This window comes from Cryptomeria japonica, chromosome 4 (assembly GCF_030272615.1).
Source record: "Cryptomeria japonica chromosome 4, Sugi_1.0, whole genome shotgun sequence".
Classification (NCBI taxonomy): Eukaryota; Viridiplantae; Streptophyta; class Pinopsida; order Cupressales; family Cupressaceae; genus Cryptomeria; species Cryptomeria japonica.
Window position 1 is genome coordinate 655,470,179 of NC_081408.1, and position 7,894 is coordinate 655,478,072.

Here is a 7,894-nt window from a genome sequence, read left to right on the forward strand (position 1 = left end):
ATAAACAAAAATTACAACATGAGAATAAAAACCCGAAATGAAAAAATAAAACCTTACCTCAATCAAGGCGATCGAGGAAATTTGATGAATCAACAAGATGATTGGGAGCAAAATCGGAGGAAAGGAGCAAGAGGGCACGTAAGGAGGAAAGTTTAGCAAATACAATGAGGGATTAAAACTCAAGATTAAATAAATAACCCTGAATTAAACAATTAATGCCATCATTTATTGCTAAGTGCATCGTGCATGTCAGACTTTAAAGTCTGACATGCATTATAAAATTTCTTGCAAGTCAAACTTTAAAGTCCGACATGCAAACCTCTATTATCAACCTGTACATCAGACTTTAAAGTCCAATGTGCAGAGGCAAAGACCCTACAGGTCGGACTTTAAAGTTTGATTTGTAGGAGAAGAACTACCTATAGGTTGGAATTTAAAGTCTGATCTATAGGGGAAAGAACCAAGACATTGCACATCAGACTTTAAAGTCCGATGTGAAATTCTTTCAAAGGGAAAACCCTGCTAGTCAAACTTTAAAGTCCAACCTGTAGGAAAACTGCAAAAAATAAAAGAACTTAAAAACAAGAAAAACAAAAGGTGAAAAGAAAAAGGAGCTAACCAATGGAGTCAATGAACCTCTCCCAAAGGACATGAGGTACCAAATGAACCAGTTTCGTAGGGTTTCCTCATGATTTTAGTTGTGCTGAAATCGAGGACAACATTCCTAAAAACTTCACCTTGCTCATTCAATTTGTTTGTGAAGACTCATTTAGTTCCAATTACATTTTTGTTTTTAGTTCTAGGAACAAGAATCTATGTATTGTTATTTTCAATCTGATTCAATTCTTCTTCCATCACTTTCACCCAATGCTCATCTTTATATGCTTCATTCACATTCTTAGGCTCAATCTCAGAAATCAAACAATACTCAACCTGATCTGTAGGAACTCTTCTTCTTGTTTGAACATATTTATTTCTATCTCATGTAATCTTATTTTTAGAATGATTCAATCTTACATACCTAGGAGTCTTAGGATTTTCTTGAACTTTAGACTATTGATCTCTTTCTTCAATACTTGCACTAGTCCCTTCACCTTGATTTACTAGATTCACCAGAGCAATTTGAACTTGATTTTGACTTTGAACCTTCTTCCCTTTGACTCAACTATCATTATGATCATCTGAATCATATCGAAAAGATCTGTATAGACTCTCATTGTTTGATTTTGCTGAGAAGATTGTTGGAATGATGTATTGTCATTGATGTCAACATATTATTTTGTGTATTCCAGTGTTGCAATTTAATGGAACAAGTTGGTTTAGCCTATGTTGCAAATGTGGTGATGCGGTTTAAAGGGTTTCCAATATGTTTTCTGTAGATGGTTCATTCCCATTTGTAGAGGTTTCCGTGATATTTTGATCAATTTATGAGATCTAGTATCAAGGATGTTATTCAATTGTTCATGTTATTAGGTATTTTGGTTTGTGCTTCATATTGCTCCACAATTTCTATATCTTTAGTTGCAGATTTGTGGGATGTGTTCTGGATGTTGATGTTTGTCTTAGTTTGAATGGTTCATGATTTGGAAATCCACAAGAGAATCCTTCCAGTTGACAGTCAGTTATTATAGTGTCATAAAATTGTGACCCCTGCAATTTTAACCACATTTTAGGTCCTCACTCGGTGATGCCATTCTTCCTTCCTAATCGAGACCCCTTTTATACATTTTCATTCTTGAACCCTCCTTGTCTAGACTCTAAACCTTGTCTGAGCCCTAAAATAAGGCAGGACAGGGGCGTGGTGCCCCTGTCCTCCTAGGATAGGGGTCCTCAGTTGGTGATGACATTCTTCCTTCCTAACGGAGACCCCTTTTCTGCATTTTCATCCTTGAACCCTCCTTGCCTAGACTCTAGACCCTGTCTGGGCCCTAAAATAGGGTGGGACATGGCAATGGCACCCCTGTCCCCACCCCTTAGGGTGGCCCTAAGTCAGGTTTGCCTAGTCTCCTATGCATAATTTGTCTGTGAGGTTTGTAATTCCTCTTTATCAGCCTTCGATGGTTGAATATTAATCCTTGAGGCATGTATAAAATGGGATTCAATTCCCTCATTTAAGAGGATGAGAGGCATAAGGATATGATGTAGGATTTCAAGGTCATCATCAAGCATTCAAGCATTCAAGTCTTCTTCATTCATCCATTGGAGCAACATTACAACATTCATTTGCAAGCATGTGTGTGTGTTAGGGTTTTGTCATGTTTCATGCCATTTCATACAACATTTGTGGTTACATTCAAGAAGAAAATCAATCATCATCAACCAGTTGTAGATCTACAAGGTTGCAGGTGCACAACTATAATTGTAGGTTTGAGCTTCATTTGCAGAGACGAAAGAACCATTTTCATTTCACGAATTTTGTAGAGGACCATGTACATTTCCACCATGATCCCGACAAATTTTCTCCAAATTTACAGGGTAGATCCATATCATTCTAATTAGCTCAGATCCAAAGTTACAACATGATCTCAAACTGGTAGCTCCTCATTTCACTCATTTCCTCTCTCTTTTCCGTGTAGTCAACAAGTCAACTTTCTCATTTACAGAAGAGGGTAAATCACACTTCAACCCTTGCAATCCACTTGGGATTCTAATCCATGTTTTCCTTGGATTTGGATCTAGTGGACTCAAGCTCCTCTTTTGAATGTAGAGTTCCTCTGATTGATTGAAAATCATCCTGGTGGCTTCCTTTCTCTCTCCTAGGTGGGGAATCACTAGGATCCAATTTTCCACTTTACATTTTGGTGAGCCTAACGTCTTACACATTAATTCTGATTTATCATTCTTAGATCTGATTAATTGCAATTTGAATTTTAAATTTTTCATTTTCAAGTTTGATCCATTTGCAAATTTTATTTGCTAATTGCATAAAAACCCTAATTTTTCATTTTGAGAAAATTAAGCTTGTGAGGTGTAAAATTTTAATTGCTTGTTACAGATCTGATTTCTATTTCCCAATTTCAATTCAAATCTGTCTCTTTATTTTGAAAATTTAGTGGTTAAATCATACAACCCTAAATTTTAAGATTCTTCTATCTTTGACCTTTGACTGCAAATTTGACCGATCTAGACATCTCCAAATCGGCTGTTTTTTTGGATTCCACATTCAAATCATAATCTCTATCATCCCTAAAAATTTCAAAAAATGTTGGTTGGACCGTGTACACTCCCGCCACGGTCCACGACTTTTTTCATGAAATTTCGGGAGACAAAATTGATAGTGTTTTTCTGCTCAAATCTAGAAAATCGGCATTCTTTATCAATTTTAACACTCTCTAAGGTCAAACACAAATTCAAAATTCATCAAATTCAAATCTTAAAATTAATTTTCATAGAAAGGTCCTAATTTTAGATATGCTTTTCTAGCAAATTTAGATTTCACTTAAGAGACTTTTAATGGCAATTAATCAATTGGATTTACTTTCTCTTTTGCATGTGATTACATTTCTTTTTGCATATATTTACTAAAATCATGTGTTAGATAAGAGTTTCTTTCATTTCATGTTGCTTCTCTTTATTCATATCACTTGGTCATATTGTGTTGTTAGGATTTCCAAATTATTTCCTTTTCAATTAGATCTCAAAGCTTTCATGTATCATTTATGTTGCATTATGGTGATGTTGTTAACAAAATGCATTTACTATGTTAATCACCTTAAAGCTTTTGTAGATCCTAACCCTTGTACCTCTCCTAGGGTATCTTGTGTGGATGAAATAAGATATAATGCTTTACCCAATGATCTTTCTACAAGAGAGAAAGCATTGGAAAGTAATATGGATCCATCTTCTTCTTCTACATATACCCTTGAGCAATGGGGGAAATATGAAAACATCAACAATGTTACATCTTTAGATCCTCCTTATTCTCCTAAGACCTATCTTCAACATTAAAATCTATGTAGGGAGGATGATGTCATGCATTTTATTCATGATCTTTCCCCTCACATAGAAATCACTAAAAATGAGCTTTAGATGATGCATATGTCCTTCCTCAATCTTCCAAAAAGGATAAGATTGATAAAGGAAAAGAGATTTGTTGGAATTATACACTCTAATGAGAATTGAAGGTGTTTTCATTGATGGCAACCTTGTGGAAACCTTCAGGAAACCTTGTGGCATTCATCTGGTAAACTATCAGCAGGCACTAGCATTGGCAGGCACTTCACCGGTAGCGACAACAATGTATACCGACACCCCAACTGACAAGAACAAACTTTTGTTTATTGTATTTAATTGTAAATATCTTTTGTAAAGCCGACATGGCATATTGTAATTGACTCATATATGTATGATGTCCTGTAAATCATTTTGATATGAAAGAAGAATAAGAAAAAGGATAGATAGAAAGAATGAGCGAATATTAAGGCAGATTTTGTATAAGGTTTATGGTTATAGTATGAGCTTAAACCGGTACTGAACCTGGCATAGCATATGCTAAATTGTAGCAGTACATTGTATTGGATTCTCATAATCCATTTCGTAAGTCATTGAGACTTCCATTTTGTAGATTGAGCAGTGTGCTCTAGGCAGTTGGCCTTCCTGCATGTGCAGGCACCACATTGTAAGTAATATCTATTCATTGGCCAGTGAGTGAATATTGTGGGTCACAAATCCCATCGAGGTTTTTCCCACATCGTGTTTCCTCATTAAACATATTGTGTTATGGTGTGTTTTCTATGTTGTCTTTGTTGTTCTTATTTACTACATTAACTCTTATTTACTGGTACACTATTTTGGAATGCAAAATACTTAATAAGGTCAAATATTCTATTAACCGGTTAGATACTGATTCACCTCCCCCCCCCCTCTTAGTATCTCTGGGAATATCATTAATCCTAACAAGATTGTCATTTCACATGATGTTCCCCCTTCATCTACAAATCCTTTTCTGCCTCCTTACACATCAGATTTCAAAGAAATTCATGATCATGTTCCTCCATCTAGTCAATTTCAACATTCTTATAGTCGCGGCTTTCATATAATTACAAAACTAGGTTTTAAAGGACAAGGAATTGGGAAATTTGAGCATCGTGTCCCTATAAATCCTCCAACACAAACTACTACAAGAGGTCTAGGAAGTGGTACCCCTCTTTCTATGGACGAATTCCATAGGCTTCAAAACTTTCAACATTACCTTCAAAAAACAACAAATCAAGAGTAGCCGCAAGAATGTTTCTTCTTCAATGCATCCTTTTTGTTCATTTCATCAAACCCATGATCACAATGCTGATGATTGCCCTGATTTTCAAAAAGCTATTCAAGATGGCATTGATAGTGGCAAAATTAGAATTATGGATAATGAAACTTCTTCTTATAACAAAGCCTCTCCTTCATGGCAAGACGATATTTACCATCCTGACAGATTAGCTGCAAGAATCTATCGGAGGCTGAAATATGACAAGAACATTTCATTTCCTCCTCAAAATAAAAACAAAAATATTAAGCAAGTGAAAGGTATTGAATATTATATTTTTCATGATTCATATTCACCTTCTCTTGGAAAATGTTATGCATTTAAGAAATTTGTTCAACTACAATATGTTCTTGCACACATTTGTCTCACAACATATCTAGTTGTATTTCTTGGCAAGACATAGTGTCTTAGCACTTTTTTTCCCTTCATGTTTCTCTTCACGCTATGGCATAATTAGCCCATTTAATGAGGGTTCTTTATCATTAGTGGTGGTATTGTTTCACTTTAACATACTTTGGGGCAGCAACATGAAGTCCATTTTTCTTCTTCTTTCTATACATTTATCTCTATATTTGTGCGTTATTCCTTATTAGATCTCTTTTCTTGCATAGGGTTATTATTATGTGAGCATATAATTGGTCTTTTGTTTTCCTCTTTGCTTGGAGAGGGGAATCTTTAATGAGTACTGCACTTCTTCTCTTTCCTTAATTCTCTTGGAAATATTACCTCTTCTATGGTTTTGATTATTTGCAAGTATGATAAGCTCCTTAGTAGGGAATGATCTCTTGAGAAGTATGTATCCCTTCCTTGAAAGGATTTGTTCCACTAGGACAACATATCACTTGAAACTAATCATCATCAGAAAATGTGTAATGTTTCTCCTTGTTCTCCTCACTTGGGGGGCAAGGATTTTCACTCCTTTCCCTTTACTTTCTTATAATTATTTCTTTTTGGGGCTACATTTTTCATATGTGATTGTTATTTCTTACAATGGTATACTTTTATGATTAAACCCCCTTGGGGAATATATGATGTTTTTTTTTCCTTTCGAAGATTACCACTTCTTGAGACATTTATTTTACATTTACTAATGTCTTTTCTTGCATATGTTCATGTAGGTTAATTGCACATTTTCTTATGTTTAATCTCTCTCTAGTAGATTATGTAAGCTCTTCTCATTGTCCCTTAGCCTAGGGGGAAATGATGCTTCTCTCTCTCTTTCTCTAGGGATCCAATTTTCTCTATTAAGTGGATGGTGTGAGTTATATTACTTGATGTCATTCCTTGTGCACAGTTGTTGGTTGTTGGCTCAAGGATTCTCTCTTATACAAGAGGTGTTAGTACTTGACTAAGACCTCTTTTACACTAGGTAATGTACATCTATGATAAATTCACCCATCCCTCTAGGGGCTGAAAGTGAGTCATCCCTCATCAAGAATCCCTTTCACCTAGAAATAGGAGGAAGGATTGCATTCTTGTTCTAGAAGATGTTATATTTGTCTAAGACAACTCCTCTTCAGGGTAGATATATTTTGAACAAAGATCTCTTCTCCTCCAAGGATCACCTTTACACTTACAACAAGATATCTCTTTTCAACTATCTTGTCCTTGCTTGAAGAATATTCCCTCTCTTGCTTGGATTTATGACATTGTTGCATAATAGATATCTTCTTTGTGATGAAGGTAGGTATCCTTGTTCTTATTTCCTTAAGATATCAACATTACTCTATAATGACATCTTAAGGGGGGGCACCCACACTACTCGTTTGTACTATACTTCTCTCATGCATTGTATAGTGGGACATTCTTGGAACTAGAGGGAAGCCTCTTAGAGAAAGATGACGTCAATTTTCTTGTATAGTGGGACATTCTTGGAACCAGAGGGAAGCCTCTTAGAGCAAGATGTTGTCACTTTTCTCTTCTACAATGGGTCATTCTCGAAACCAGAGCACAAACTCTTAGAGAGAGATGTCTTCACTTCTTCTTTTCTTGTACAATGGGTCATTCTCAAAACCACAACATGGTCTTGGTAGAGCAAGATGATGCCACTTTTCTTTTATGCGGGGTGATTATTCTCGAAACTAGAGCACAAACTCTTAGAGAAGGATTTCACACCTTTCTTGACACTTGTACTATACATTCTATATAGGTTGTAGCATACTTGGGCATAGACTCCTATGAGGCACTTCAAACCTCACTTGTACACACGTGCATGAGTTTGAGTGGAACTAACGGTGTTCTCACTCTCTCTATTTACATGGATCAGCTAGACACGCTCTAGGGGCAAGATTTTTCATGTTCTTCTCTCCATGGATCATCTAGTTTTAGGGGCAAGACGTCCATGGTTTCTTTCTTCTTCGCCTTTCTTCTCACGGATCACCAAAGTGTGTATTCATGTTCTCTCTCTTTTTCCTCTCATGAACTCATAGTTTTACTATTGAGGGTTCATGGATGATGTCAGATTTGCTCTTTTATGTGATCACTTGTGTTTATGTGATGACATTATTCTTTGTGTCCTGATTATTTTGTCGTCTTGTGTCTTATTCTTGTCGTGTTTATTTTTAGGCTTTGTCTTTGTTTTTGTGTGTCTTGTGCCTTTTTGTTTTGTGTTCTCTTGTGTATGTTGGAGTGAGTTGAGACCCT